The sequence below is a fragment of the Terrapene carolina genome, unplaced genomic scaffold (assembly GCF_002925995.2).
Source record: "Terrapene carolina triunguis isolate 2854851 unplaced genomic scaffold, T_m_triunguis-2.0 Scaffold95, whole genome shotgun sequence".
Taxonomy (NCBI): domain Eukaryota; kingdom Metazoa; phylum Chordata; order Testudines; family Emydidae; genus Terrapene; species Terrapene triunguis.
The window spans coordinates 1,132,378-1,147,936 of NW_020664446.1; positions in this window are offsets into that span (position 1 = coordinate 1,132,378).

The following is a 15,559-nucleotide window of genomic DNA, read 5'->3' on the forward strand; positions in this document are numbered from 1 at the left end:
GGTGGGGGAGGGGATGAGTTCTGGGGTAGAGTGTGTAGGGTGGGGGAGGGGCTGGGTGCTGAGCTGGACTGTGCCAGGTGGGGGAAGGGCTGGGTGCTGGGGTAGAATGTGCAGGGTGGGGGAGGGGATGGGGGCTAGATGGAGTGTGCAGGGTGGGGGGGGTGGTGTGGTGTGTGCAGGGTCGGGGAGGGGCTGGGTGCTGGGTGCTGGACTGGAGTGTGCAGGGTGGGGAAGGGGCTGGGGGCTAGGTGGTGTGTGCTGGGTGGGGGAGGGGCTGGGGTGCAGTGTGCAGAGTGGGGTGTGGTGTGCAGGGTGGGGGAGGGCTGGATGTTGGGGTGGAGTGTGCAGGGTGGGGGAGGGGCTGGGTGCCGGGGTGCAGTGTGCGGGAGAGGCTGGGGGCTAGGTGGTGTGTGCTGGGTGGGGGAGGAGCTGGGGTGCAGTGTGGGGGAGGGGCTGGGGTGGTGTGTGCAGGGTGGGGGAGGGGCTGGGGCTCTGACCGCCCTCCTCGGCCCCAGACTTCCTGGGCGGCCCTGGGCGAGCCCCTCAGTCTCTCTGAGTCTCCCCACCTGTTCCCGGCCACTGGGGGGTGAGGGGCACACACTGGGGGTTGTGAAACGCTCAGGTACCGGGGAACAGACAGACCATGCCCAGTGGCCCAGTCCCTGGGTGCCCCAGCAGGAGAGGGGGAGGGAGGGCCGAGGCTCTCAGATAGGCCCGTCCGGGGCAGTGGGCTGCCAAGACGGGTGTGAGGAGCGGGCGGGCGCAGGCGAGTCAGTGATGGACAGCGCAGTGCCCGCACGGGCGGAGGTGGATACGCTCCGATGCTCACACAGGAGGATGGTGCATGTTGCATCCCCAGTGGTGTAATGAGCCTGCTCGAAGGCCCCAGGGAGCCAGCGTGTCCGGCCCCATTGACAGTCTCAGCATGCTCGGCCTGGCTTCCTGCCTGCTTGTTTTGGTACCTGGTTGTCGGGGGGCAGGCGGGGGGGCTGTACAGACTGTGCTGATAACACCAAGCTGGTTCCTCAGGCTGGGGTGAGACATCCAGCTGCGACTGCTCACAGCTCAGCAGGGACTGGGGGAGTTGGCAGGGGCGCTGGCTGTGGGACTGACTGCAGTGCCAAGGCCTTAAACAGCTGGATGGGCTCCCGGGCCCCCACGCTGCCCTGCTGGGCACAGAGCAGGGGCCGTGGGGCTCGGAGCGGGTGTGTGGCTGGCGCAGCCCCGAAGGCCTGTGCAACGGGGGCCCTGCGTGCTGGGTGGGGTGCTTCGGGGCAGGGCAGCAGCAGGGGCCGGGCATGGGGACCATTGCCGGGGCAGGCCGGGTGCTTCCGGCTTTAGACTGGGACTCGGGGGCGGGTTCAGTTCCTGGCTCTGGCACCAACTCCGTTATCCTTGGGCAGCTCCTGGCTTCTCTCTGAGCCGCTGCGCCCCGCACAGCAGGGGGGAGACAGTCCTGCCCTCCATGTGGCTAGACTGTGTGCACGCCGACGCAGGAAAGATCGCGCCGTAAGGGCTGTGCCGCACCAGGCCCAGCGGGCAGCACCGCAGCGCTGCTCTCGGCTTGTCACCTCTGCGAGCGGCGTGGGCTGCACAGCGCTGCGGGCGCAGGCGGCGAAGGGTGCAGCTCCCGCACGTGTCTTGTTTCTGTTTGTTGGGGTGGGGATGGGCCCAGCGACTCTCCCGGCGCGGGGCAGGGCAGGCTGGGGCTGACTGACACGGTGCCAGCTCCTCACCCATCACCAAACCCATCTCCAGGCCACCTGGCCCAGTGAGACCGGAGGGCCCCAGCTGCGTGGGCCCAGCAGGGTGGGACGGGGCGGCAGGTCTCTGCACTGGGCCGGCTGGGGGCTGGCTCGGCCCGTGGGGCCCAGCGCCTGGCCGGATCCCAGCAGGCTCAGAAACGGGGTGGGAACCGCCCTGTGCTCCAGCTCCCCGAGCAGCCCCACGCCGGCCCCTCCCCAGACCCAGCGAGTAAAACCGCCCCCACCCCGGGGCTCCCCGACCGGGCCGCCCCGAGCCCCTCACCTCGGGCCGGGGGGCAGCAAAGGGCCAGGGCTGGGTGCAGGGGGGAGCTGGGGGTCCTGGGGCCGGGAGCTGCCGGGCCATGTGCTACCACCCTCCGAGCGCCGCGCCGCGGGACATCGCGGCGACCGGACCGGACCGGGGCCCCCGCTCCCCGCCGCCCCTGAGCGCCCGGACCCCGAGAGCTCCTGCCACGCCGGGTAGTAAATCAGCACCGCCGGCCCCGCCTCCCCGCTCCCCATTGGCCGCCGGCCCCGCCTCCCCGCTCCCCATTGGCCGCCGCCGGCGCTGCTCGCGAGCCCATTGGCCGCCGGGCCGCGGCCGGCTCCCCATAAGGGGTCCGCGGGGCTGGCTGGGCTGCAGCCGCGGGAGCCGGGCCGGCAGCGGGGAGCAGCGAGCGGGGCCCCGTGAGTAGCCGCGGGCGGGCAGGAGGCGACGGGGATGGGCACAGGGGTTGGGGCGCGGCGGGCTTGGTAGCACTTGGGGCAAAGTTCTCTTCTGCCCCCCGAAGGGCTGCCATGGGTGGGGGGGATATTGGGGACGGTGGTGGGGTGATGGGAAGGAGGCAGTCTGGCTGGAGCTAGTCCTATGGGGCTAAGGGAAGGGGTGAGTGGTGGAGGGGTGCCAGGGCATGGTTAAAGATGGGTGGGCATGGAGCACTGGGGGGTGGTGATGGGCTCTGGAGGGGCTGGGGGGTCTCTGGTTGCAGACTCCCCTCCCCCTGGCAAAGGGGGCAGGCGGGCTGGCTGGCAGCCTGCAGGTGGAAGTGGGTGCTCTCCTCAGAGGAGCCAAGGTCCCGCGGGCTGGTGCTCGGATGCTAAGGTGACTGCTCAGCGCCACACTGCATTAGCAGCTGGCTGAGCCCCAGACCCCAAAGCTCTGGCCCCAGGGAGGGCTGAGGGGACTGGGTGGCACCAGACTGCTGGGGATGTGGGGCTGAGGGGGCCGGCAATCCCGGTTCTGCCAGTACGGCCCATCCGAGCCACCTGCTGTCCGGTGCAGCGATGGGACCATGCTGGATGGGTCAGTGGGGGGGCTGGAGCAGGGTGTACAGTGGGGGCTGAGAGCCATTGAACCAGACTGGAACCCCTGGATATGATGGAAACCACTTCTGGGGGTCAGAGCGCTCTGGGACTGGAGCACTGCCCCGGAGGGGCTGGGGCTGTCTGCGCTTGGCTGGATTCCTACAGCTGTGGTACAGGAGTGACCTGCTGCTTGCCGCCCTTGGCTGGATCTGCAGGGTCTGGGCTGGTCCTGGTGGGTTTACTGGGGAGAGCTGCGCAGCCTGGGTCCCTGGAGGTTCGCTGGGCTCTGGTGCCAAGTAGTGCCTGGAACTGACCAGCCCCGGTGCGGCAGCAGGAGAGCTTTGGGTGGCTGGGTGGGAGACCAGCGTGCTGGGAGTGATGACCCCCACCCCCTGCTGTCCCAGAGCTGCCAGCAGAGGGTGCTGTAAATCACTGGGGTGCTGTGAGGTCATGGCATGTGGTCGTGGGGAGCTCTGTGATGTCATTCACTGGGGTGAGGTGGTGGCATGGGGAGTCGTGACATCACCAGGATGCTGTGAGGGGTGCCTGGCTGTCACCATGGCTGGGAAGTGACCTGGCCCAGCCCGGGTGGGGTCCCTGTACACTGAGAGGGTGGAGGTGGGGTGGCCTGGGCTGTGCTTCCCCTGCCGTGACACCTGTGGGCACAGCTTCTGGAGGGGGTAGGAGAGGTGGGGGCTGTGGGACCTGGACTGCCCACGGGAGCGAGCCATGAGTCAGTCACTCAGTGCCAGGTGCTTGAGAGGGAGTGAAGGGAACAGGGCACGGGGGAGTGAGCCCTGGCTCAGTGCTAGGTGTCCTACTGCTCTGCGGCCTGGCCCCATGGCTGCCCCTGGGCTCTGGAGCCAGGGCCAAGAACTCTCTGACTCACCTCTGCCTAGGGCCTGAGGGTGAAGCCTCATGCCCCTCCCGGCCCTGAAGGCTGCCCAGGAGCTCTGAGCCCCAGATCAGGCCCTGTGGGTCTGCCCTATGCTGGGGGGGGGGGGGCGTGCTTAAACCCGGTGCTTAGTTCCCTGCCCTGGAAGTGTGATGGGAGAGCTGAAGGGGGCTGGGGGTATTGTCCCTGGCGAGGGGCACCCCCTTGCAGCTGGACTGGGTCAGTGAGTAGGGGAGGGGTCAGGGTGACTGTTTTGGCTTGGGTCCCTGGCTGTCCCTCCCTTGTTTTCTGGCTCTGGGTTTATCCCATGCGGGAGTGAGGTCCCCCTGCCTGGGCCCAAGGAGCAGCTGCAGCTCTGGGCCTGGCTGGGGCATGATGCCGCTAGCTGCTGGGCTGACTCCCTGGGGCTCAGGGCACAGCCCCCAAGGGGTCTGCTGGCATGGGGGCCACCGGCTGTTTTCAGTGGCTAGCTTGGCCCCCAGCCCTGCCAGGTCCCACCTGGGCTTGGGGTGGATGGACAGACAACTCTGCCAAGCACCTGGTGCCAAGTCACTGGCCTTGGCGCTGCTGAGCGAGGCGGTGCCATGACGGCGCCGCGTGTGGCGGCCGTCCCTGTCCTTACGTGCTGTGACCTTGGTGCTGCGCCGCGCAGAGCCCCGCTGCTGGACGTCCCCGGCCCCACCCCGTGGCTGCGTGCGACATCTTGGATGGCGCCTGGGCCCCGTCCTGCCGTGTCTCCTGCAGCAGGTGCCCCGGGGTAGGACCTGTGGGGCTGAGCGCACAGGTAGTGGGAGCTGCAGGCCTTTGGGTGTTGCGGCCCTTTGAGAGGCTGCCGGGAGACGTGTGTGTGTGAGGCCAGCCCACTGGGGTCTGTGCAGCGCGGGGCCCGGGCAGAGCCAGGCCGCAGCCTGCAGGTGCGGGGCACAGCACCCTCCACCTCCCAGCTCCACACAGCCAGACCTGGCTGCCCCTGGGAGCCATGGGACACGTGCTAGGCTTCTCCCTGCTCCTGGCCCTGCGCAGCCCCCGGTGGGGAGCTGGCTCCAGGCCACACTGACACCCCCCCACCCCGGATCCCTGGGGAGGCCTGTTGTCCCCAATCAGGGACATTGTTCCCTCCTGGAAAGGCTCCATCAGCCCTGGAGGATTTTGCCTGCAGCTGGGTGGGGGGCGGGCCAAGCTGGAGAGAGCAAGAGCTGCAGGGAGCGAGGGAGTGCCAGCACCCCCTGCCCAGGGGCACCTGCAAGGGCCAGACTCTGCCCTGCCACCTGCCCATGCAGACTCTGTCTCCCCAGGGCAGAGCTGGGCGGGGGGTGGATGGTGGGGCGGGGGTGTGTGGGAGGTGCTGGTGTAGAGGTGGAGGTGTGCATAGCGAGGCAGGTTTAGCTAATTAATGGGTTTTTCCCTCCCAATCTCGCCAAGGGGCCCTCTGATGTATTAGTTTAATTAGGCAGATCCGAGCGCTGCGCACGCTGGGTGCACAATGAGCTGGCCCCGTGCTCGGTGCCGATCACATCCTCCTTTCCCGGGTAATGACAGGCTGGTCTCAGGCAGAGTCCTGGGCCTGCCAGCGGCTGGCCGAGTCGCCCCCGGGGGAGCCAGCTGACTGGCTGTATCTGCTGTGATGCATACCTAGTCCTGTTGTTACTGGCCCCAACAGCGCAGGCGGGGACTGAACCTCCCCCAAATGCCCTTATTGCCTGGGGTGATGTCTCCCCAAGACTTCACAAGGGAGGTGTTTTTCCAGCCCCCAGGTCTGTAGCTTTGGGCATCTCACCCCAGTACTGTTTACCCTCGCCCTGTGTGCCAGGGCCAGGCGCCCCACGGCCAGAGGGACAGACTGGCCAAGGCCGCACAGGATCTCCTGCAGAGCTGGGAATTGAGCCCCAGCACGAATCTCTCAGCAGACCCAGCCCTGGTCTCCCAGAGGGGTGTCATTCCGGCCTCTCAGGCCAGCCGGGGCTCTGCCTCCATTGCTGCCCCACAGCAGGTAGCTGGCCTGAGCTCACACTGGGGCACCTGTGGGCAGGGATTTGGAGCAATCAAATTTTTGAATTGCTCTGCTCCAGCTCCGGACAAAAACCTACTGGTCCGCGCTCCAGCTCCGGGCTCTGCTCCAAAGCCCTGGCTGTGGGGCTGCCCTTCTCTGGGCAAAGAGCCAGGCCCTCCGGTGAGGGCCTTGCTGGCCCTGAGGGAATGGGAGCTGGTGGCAAAAGGCCAAGGGGCACAAAGGGCTCAGCATCCCTCTGGCTCGGAGCCAAGCGCTATGGCCCTGGAGGAGCTGCTGCTGCACCATGGGAATGGCTCAGTGTGACGTTCCCCTCTGGTGTTATCCAGACCGGTGATCTGCTAGGTCACTCCAACCCTCGACTCTGGGAGCCAGCCTTACCCTGCTCTGCTGCAAGAACCCCCACCCCTGGGATGTTCACACACAGCCTCTGGTGTGTAAACTGCTCCTTGGATTGTGCAACCGAATGATACTAGCCAATATCTCCGGTCCCAGACACAACCCTAGGAACCTCCGTCTTGCAGTGTCCAGTTGTGCCTGCTGGATGCTGCAAGCTTGTATGAGTTTGTCAATTTAACAAAGAAATTGATATGTGCCAGGCATGTTATCCCAAGGGGAGTCTGACACGCTTCAAACCAGACGCACTGCTTCAGGTAGAATAAACCAACAGATTTATTAACGACAAAGATAGACTTTATGTGATTATAAGTCAAAGCACAACAAGTCGGATTTGGTCAAATGAAATAAAGCAAAACACGTTCTAAGCTGCTCTTAACACTTTCAGTGCCCTTACAAACTTAGATGCTTCTCACCACAGGCTGGCTGGTTGCCTTCAGCCAGGCTCTCCCCTTTGATCAGCGCTTCAGTCGCTTGGTGTGATGTCTGTAGATGTAGGTGGAAGAGAGAGGAAGAGCATGGCAATCATCTCTCCCTTTTATCATGTTCTTTCTTCCCTCTTGGCTTTGCCACCCCCCCCTTCAGGGTCAGGTGAGCATTACCTCATTGTAGTCCACAACTGACCAAGGGAAGGGGGGTGACTCCCTCGAGAGTCCAACAGATCCTTTGTTGCTGCCTAGGCCAGTGTCCTTTGTTCCTGTGAGGCTGGGCTGGGTTTGTCCCATACATGCCCTGACGAGGTGTGAACTGCCCCTCTGCTCCTGGAGAGTTTTGTCTGGGCTTGTTTTAAGCCATGAAGACACATTTTCAGCCTCATAACTATATATATGAAATTACAGCCTATAACCTCACTATAACGTTATTGTAACATCACTATAACAACAATGCTCAGTACATCGTGAGCCTTCTGAAGACACCTGACATGACAAACTTTGCATTGGACACCACACAATCATATTAGGATGAACATGGGGCGTAGGGTGTTCCCAAGGGGTACAGAACATCACCCTCGGCCTGGCCTGTTACTGGGAGCCCTGTGCTGCTTGGCAAGGACTGACCAGCTCCCTCCCGGGGGCTCTGGCTTCTGTCATGAAGTGTGGGGGAGTCAGGGCCCTGCACCCCCGGCTTCCTGGGATTCACCGTGACTCTCAGCCAGCCAGTAACACAGAAGGTTTATTAGATGACAGGAACACAGTCCCAAGTAGAGCGTGTAGGTACAACCAGAACCCCTCAATCAAGTCCTTCTGGGGGGTTCAGGGAGCTTAGACCCCAGCTTGGGGTTTCCTGCATTGCACCACCCAGCCTAAACTGAAACCAAACCAAAACTCCCTCCAGCAGCTCTCTCCCCCCTCCCCTCTGCTCCTCCTCTCCTTTGTTCAGTCTCCGGGACAGAAGGTGTCACTTCTCCCAACCCTCTTCCTGGCTCAGGTTACAGGTCAGGTAGCTTCCTTCCCATCCCCAGTGTAACACATTCCCAGGTCAAATCCACCCGCTCCCTGCTCCGTCACAGCTTCCCCCTCTAGGAATTGCCTGGTGAATTTTCTACTGCAAACCCCACCCTGGCTGCAATGATCCAGTGGCTGTCCAGGAATCACTGTGCCCCTGCCCTGGGAACTCCTTGAGTGAGACCAGCTCTGCCCTGTCTGTGCAGTGCCTGGCACCACGGCCCAATTCCAGCTGGAGCCTCGACCCTACCATCGTACGGGGCCAGTTTGGCTCCAAGCCGTGCTGTCCACACACCTCTCCCATGCTGGGATTGGGACTCTGGAGTCGGCCTGGCACGGGTGAGCAGGAGCTGCCAGCCAGCCCTCCCGAGCACGCCAGACGCTGAGAGCTGGAGCTGCTCTGACAAAGTCCTTTGACTTCAGTGGGGTGCCCTGGGCCTGAAGCTCAGCGGCTGGGAGGACGCTGGCCCTGGCTGAGCGGAGGGGGGGGGAGCAAGCAGCTGGGCTGATGGGGGGTGGGGGGGGGGCGGGGGGTGGCCTACCGAGGGGCTGCTGGCATCCGCGTCGGTGAGTGCTGAGCAGGTGCCTGAGCTGTCCTAGGTGTCTCAGGGGCTGAGGGCAGCTCTCACCTGGCGCTCCGGGCTGGCAGCTCGCCCCCAGGGGCTCCAACTGGCATCCCCACTCACTCCCTGCCCTGGGGAGAGTGTTGGCACCACGCCGGCTGCTACAGGCCGGGGCTGCCTTAGCAGCGCAGGAGGGTCCCAGCTCTGCCCACTCACAGCAGCGAGGGCCTGGGTGTCTGTGGGTTCATCTCAGGGACTCCCAGGGCCCTGGAGCACCCAGAGGTGGAGCACCAGCCCTGTCTCAGCCCTGCTGCCTCTCCTGGGATGCAGAGGAGCCGGTTCCCCTGGGAAGAGCTGCGGCAAGCGGTGAAGGGGGGGCGCTCAGGAGGACACAACCAGAGTGAAGCTGGATGGAGGGGCCAGGAACTCTGTGCTTTCAGGGGGAAGGCTCCAGACAGAGAAGGCCTGGGGGCCCCAGCGGGAAAGGCTGAGAGGACGGGCATGAGGCAGGTGGGAAAGCTTTCTTGGGAATGATTGTGTTGTTGGAATAAATCTAGCCCGGGAAGGGGTGCTGCTGACCCAGAAGAGAGCTGTTTGAGAGAGCCTGAAACATGGGGAAACTGAGGCAGGGCACTGCAGCACCACCCTAGGCCACAAGGGGGTGCTCAGCAGGCAGCCAACTCTGCCACAAGCCCTGAATCGGAGCGCCTGGGGGCTTGACTCCATGGAGTCTGGGGGATGGACGCCTTGCTCTGCCCTTCACACTCCCCTTCCAGCCAGGCAGCTCCCAGATCTTTCACCCTGTGGCCTGGGCCATTGTGGGGACTGGCTGTCGTCCGCAGCCCCGAACATCCTCCCAGAGTTACCCTAGAGACTCTGCTGCAGCCGGCCTATCCCCAGGAAATCCCCTGCTGCTGCCGCCACGGGGCGTGCGCACCACGCTGGGTGTGTCTGAGCCAATGTTGCCAGGGCCGTTGTTCTCCACCCCAGCTCGGCCAGCAGGGCTCTTCTCCGGCTCTTGCCAGAACACAGGTAGACCAGGCGGAGAGCTCATGCTATGCAGGAGGGGGCTGCTGCACTGGGGCACAGTGGCTGGCTCTGGCCCGTCAGGGGGTTCACACCCGGGAGCATTTCGCTGATGGGTGGCCTGGGGGATGTGCTCATTAGCCATGGAACTGTCTAATTGTTTTACACCCTGCAGCTCTTGTGGCAGAGAGTTCCACCTGCTAACGGTGCTGTGTGCGGAATTGGGTCCTTTCAACGTCCTTGACCGTCCCCTTGTTCCAGCCAGTCACCCTTTGCCAGCACTGGGCTGTGTCCCCGCTGAGCAGATTGCTACTCCCTGTCCCCTGGGCCAGCTCTCCAAGGCTGGACTCAGCCTGCGCTCTTCTCTTCCTGCTCTCCCTCGTGAGACGCACAGGCCAGAGCAGCATGGTGCTACTTTCAGCATCGCCCTCTGCCTCTGCCCCGGCTCTGTGCAGGGCCAGGGCTCTGGGGCTGCCCCGGCCCCCCGGCTCTGTGCAGGGCCACGGCTCTGGGGCTGCCCCGGCCCCCCGGCTCTGCGCAGGGCCAGGGCTCTGGAGCTGCCCCGGCCCCACGGCTCTGCACAGGGCCCTCCGCTGGGCGAGAGCTAATGCAGACCCTGAGCAGGCGGGAGCTTTTCCCTGGCATGTGTTGCCATTGCATGGCCTGGCCCCTGGCGGTGCTGGGTCTGGGACACTCCTCACCATGCTCCGCTCCTGCCTGACCTGGGTCACGTTGTCCCCAGCCAGCTAGACAGCATGGGCCCCTGGCCAGCCTCGCGGCCCTGCTATTTGCCGTCCGCCATAAGAACAGCCCCACTCCCCGGGCAGCATCTGCCCGGCACTGCCTGAGCCCTGGCCCCAGGGGGAACTGCAGGGCAGGGACAGGTCCCAGGCCTAGCCAAGCGGCCTCCCCGGCTCTTGCTCGCTGCTGGCCAGAGGCGGCTGGGAAGCTGCACAGACCATGGGTTGGATGCTCTCAGGTTGTGGTAGTCTCAGCCACGTCCCCGGGGCGGCGCCAGGGCTGCCGGGGGGGGGGGGGGCAAATGGGGCAATTTGCTCCACGCCCCTCAGGGGCCCCCACGAGAATATAGTGTTGCAACTTTTTTTTATGGAAGGGGCCCCTGATTGCTCTGGGTGGTGCCCGGCTCATGGGGCTGTGAGGGCCAGGGACTGGGGATCTCGTGCTGCAGTCACTGCGCTGGGCTGTTGTCACGGACTCCCGGGTCGTGCCCACTCTTGGCCCCATGCGGTCCGTGGGGGGGGGGGGGGGGGGGGGGGCCCCTTTCGGGGGGCAGCCCCTCTCGGGGTCCACTCTCTTTCGGGGTCAGGCCCCTCCACCTCCTGGAGCCGCACCTCTCTGAGCCTTAGCACGTCTGTCTCTGCCGTGGGCCCCCTCAGGGAGTCCACTCGCTCTGGACCCCCGGGGCCTTCACCCCCCGAAGGGGTTGATGCCACCCTGTTCTCTAGACCGGAGTGACTCTCAGCCAGCATAAAACAGGAGGGTTTATTGAGCGTCTGAACCCAGCAGAGGAAACTCTCAGGGCCTCAGGCCTGGCCTCCCTCAGCCCAGCACATCCCAGTCTCCCCTGCATCCAGGTGGGCTCTGCCTGCTCCCCCTCTCCCGCCCAGAGACCCTCCCCTGCTTCCCAGCTGGGCATCTGAGATCACCGGCCCCAGGCCCCGCCTCTGTCCATTGTCTTCTCTCCAGGTAAACAGGGTCGCCTGGGCCCCCTCTCCTGCTTCTGTCCTCTGCCTGGAACCGGCTGGTCAGGTCACCGGGGTCCTCTCTCCGCAGCCCATTGTCCTCCCACTGGCCAGAACCGGCTGTGGCTCCTGAGCTGGGCCGCCGGGTCGTCAGGTCACCGGTCGCTGGGGTGTCCCTCCTCCAGGCCATCGGCTGGGGTCCCAAGTTCCCTCTCCGGCCCTCTGTAACCACAAACTCCCTCTTCCCTCCCCTCGTTAAACCAGTAACACGCAGGGAAACTGAGTCCCACCCCCTCCGCATGCAAACCATTGGAAAACAAGGAAAAAACAAATCCCCCACTTCGTCACAGCTGGGTATGCCCCTCTCCTGGCCAGACCTCGCTGTCTGGTTGCCCTGTGCAGCGTGTGCCCGTCTCCCCCCGTGGCTTCGCCTGGTCCCCGGGGCCTCGTCTGCACTAGAAAACGGGCACCCATGGCACCGTGCAGCCCCCTGGGTGTCACACAGCGCAGGCCTCTGCAGAGCCTGCTGCACCCGCTGCTCATGCGGCTCAGCTGTCAGCAGGCGCTGCCACAGGTGCCTGCCCTGGGCCCACCGCTCACAGGGCCAATCCCTGCTGGGGGCACAGGCCAAGTGTGGACGGACAGCTGGGGCCATGGCCCAGCCGTAGGTGCCATCTGCAGCAGTGACCTCACCGCAGCGAGGGCGCCTTTGAGGGGCTGAACTCTGGAGCGGCTGGGTCTGGGGCAGGGCTGTGATGGCAGCTGCCTGGGGGCTGGAGCAGCAGCGCTCTCTGGCTGGTGTCTGGGAGGGTAACAGGCCGGGGAGCTCCCCAGGCGGGGGGCAGACGCTCGGGTGTCGCCCAGACTGAGCCCCGTGTGGGTTTGGTTCCAGGTGCCGAGGATGCTGCTGCTGCTCTGGTTGCTGCCGCTGGCGTGGCCCGGCGAGGGCTCCCAGCGCGGCGAGCCGATGTTCACAGCCGTCACCAGCCGTGTCCTCCCGCCCGACTACGACAGCAACCCCACGCAGCTCAACTACGGCGTGGCCATCACCGACGTGGACGCTGACGGGGACTTGGAGATCGTGGTGGCAGGGTGGGTAGCGGGGCGGGAGCAGGGTCCCTGGTGCTCCCAGTCCCACCCTTCCCTCTGCCCTGGGGGTGAGCAGGGTCCCGTGTCCCTCTGCTGGTCTGGGTGTCGTGTGCCCAACCCCGGCGAGGGATGGGGCGCAGCTGAGCTCCGGCACTGGCGCGCTTGCAGGCCGTGCCCTGGCACCTGCATGCTGCCTGGCTCCCGGGTGCTGCCTCTGGCCTGGGGCGTGTCTGGCTGGAGGAGGTGCTCTGGGCCAGCGGCAGTGCCCCCGGCCAGGGAAAAGCCTCTGACAGCCAGGGCCCTGGGGATGTGTCGCAGGGAGCCTGTTCTTGCATTTCACCCTTCCGAAAAAGCAGTGCTGGCTCCTATGGCACCCTGGGCTGCCCTTCTGCCCCAGCGGGGCTCCCATCCACCGAGAGGGGCCCGGTGCTTGGGGCATCAGCCACGCCCATGGCCCACTTGACCTTGAATGGAAGATGTCGGTGGCTCAGGAAGGGTGGCAGGGTGCCCCAGCCTCCAGGTCCCTTCTGCAGGGCGCTACCAGCTCATCCCCGTGGGGCTCGGGCCCCACTCACCTGTGATGCTGCTAATGGGCTGGAGGTTTTGTATAGCCCTTGACTGGGGCCCCCTCGGCAGGGTCCCCAGGCGTAGGCCAGCCCTGTGCTCCCTGCACACCCCGTCCCTGCAGCACCCACTGGCGCTGGCAGCGGTGCACGAGGGAGGGCACCTGCCAGCACTGCATGGGGGGGGGGGCGTGCCCAGGGGCATCTGCATATGTAACGAGCAAGGTGTGTGGAGCACGTAGCCCTTGTCCCGTCCCCGTGGATCCCAGCCCCTCTCCGGGTGTGGGGCATGGCTGCCTGGGCCCCTAGCCGCTGCATGGTGCTCTCCTGCCCACAGCAGCCCCAGAGCCGGATCTCTGGGTCTTACCCCCAGCCCCTTGCCATGGCCCTGCCTACAAGGCCCCCCCACACACACACACTGCCCCAGAGCCGGCAGGGCGCACTGGCTGCTGCTTCCTCCTGCGCAAGGGCGAAGGGAAGGCAGCAAACCCAGCGAGAGCCGCACTGCCCCGGGCAGAACCCTGCTGCCCCCCTTAGGGTGCCCCCCCTTGTCCAGGGGCTGGAGGAGGGGCTAATGGCAGTGTAGACAGCCTGAGAGGCTGTGGCAGGTAGGGGAGCCAGAGTCATGCCCGGGGCTCTGTGATTAAAGCCCCCCCAACACACAGCGTTCTATCTCATAGAGCTGGAAGGGACCTTGAAAGGTCGTCGAGTCCAGTCCCGTCCCCTGCCTTCACAGCAGGACCAAGTACCGTCCCTGACAGATTTTTGCCCTAGATCCCTAAGTGGCCCCCTCCAGGATTGAACTCACAGCCCTGGGGTTAGCAGGCCAATGCGCAAACCACTGAGCTCTCCCTCCCGCCCATGGGGCTCACTTGGGCCCCGCGGGTGCTTGGAGGCGGGTTCTGGGCCCTGTTGCAGCAGGCCCTGCAGGCTCCCCCCGGCTCATGGATCTGGCTGGTGGCCCGGCTGGCGAAGGCCCCCTCAGACGGTTGGGCTGGAGGCGTCTGAGCAGGGAGTTTCCATCTCTGGTTTCCAGCTGTGCCCTGCCCCCACGCTGGGGCAGCTGGGGATGGGTCTGTCCCTGTCCCGGCTGGGTGGCTAACGGCCTGGCCTGCTGGGGGGGGTGTCTCAGGGGTTCTGGCTCTGCTGCTGTTGCCTGAGGCCTGGCTAGGTAAAACCTGCCCCTGTAAAGCCCATCCTCACCCAGCCTAGGGCTGCCCCCTGTTTTCCTCCAGCCCCCCAGCCCTTGCTGTGCCCAAGTCAGATGATCTCACAGAGGGGCAGCTCCTGGCTGCCTGCAGCACACCTGGATGGGTGTTTCCAGGTGAGGGCAGCGTGGGGGGCCATGCACCCCCCACCGCCCCCGGGCACAGCAGCAGCTGCTCCCCGAGCTCCGGCTCGTTCGGCCCCAGCGGTGCTGTGAGGTGGGGACTGAGCAGGCCGAGCAGAAGGAAAGCGGCTCTCCCTCGTTAGGGCAGCACGTGGGCCCGGCTGGGCGGGGGGGGGCTCGACTGCTCCCACACGGGCAGTGCCCCGTGCCATGGTCCAGTGTGGGGGAACGTGGGCCTCGCTGCCATGGACAGAGCCTGCTGGCCTGCCCCTGCCACCTGGGCCCATCTCCTGGAGTAGGGGTGAGGCTGGAGCACCCTCCCTGAGGCCTGTATCCCTGGAACAAGAGAGGCCCAAGCAGCACCCCAGCAAGTGCCCCCTCCACTGCCCCCCCCCACCCCGGTGATGGGCCTTAGCCCTGCCCTGAACGGGCTGCTTGTAGGGACCCCCAGCTGGGGCATCAAGGCCTCGGCTCTCCCCGCGTGGGGCAGGCAGGTTGCAGGTGGGGTAGTCTGCGTTCCTGGGGCGCCCTGGCGAGGGGGGCGGTGCGGCTGGGCTGGGAGTGCGGGCTGCTGCTGCCCCCCCCCCCCCCGCCCCCCCGGCGGATCTGGGCCTGCTCCCCTCCCGTGCCGCGTGGAGCGGAGTCAGCAGCAGCTGGAAGGAGGGTTGTGTAACCAGCCCTGGCGCCAGTTGTGTAACGTGTTTACTGGAGCTCAGGGCAGGGCAGGGCCCCTCTGGGGTGGGCAGAGCTCAGCGGGGGTCTGACTTGTTCCAGGCCTCCCCAAGCCTCCTGTGCTGGGGCCCTGTGGAGGGGCCTTGCCCTGCCCTAGGGCTGCCCCATGGCTGGAGGGGGCAGGCACGGAGCCTGCAGAGAGGCAAACGCTCAGCTCCCGGCACTGGGCCACGTCCTCCCCCCAGTCTGTGCCGCAGGGGCCCCAGCAGGGCAGTGCCCCGACCCGTCCACAGCCATGCCCTGGCTTCCTCTGGCGCAGCAGCCTGGCTGTCTGGGTCGCTGGCACCAGAGCTGTGGGCCTGGGCCCGGCCCCATGTGGCTGCCCCTCACTGTGCCATGCTTTGCCCTGCCCTGAGGCCATGGGGCAGCAACGTTCAGTCTTGCTCCTCCCTCAGCTGGGGGGCCCAGCCCCTCTGAGCCTTGCCTGAGGCAGCCATGTCTGGGGTGGTGAGCAGAGGGGCCAGCCCCGCTGTTTCCATGCGTGCTGGCAGGGTGCTCTTGGGGGGCCAGGCCACTCTGCATGCTGGAGCCTGTCGGCCTGACAGAACAAGGAGCAATGGTCTCAAGTTGCAGTGGCGGAGGTCTAGGTTGGACATTAGGTAGGGTTACCATATTTAACAAATAAAAAAAGAGGACCCTCCACGGGGCCCTGGCCCCGCCCCTTCCCCACCCCCTCCTCCCTCCCAGCCACGGGGAAAGGGCTGCCCGAGCGCTACCGGCTTCACGGTTTGCCGGGCAGCCCCCAGACCCTGCGCCCTC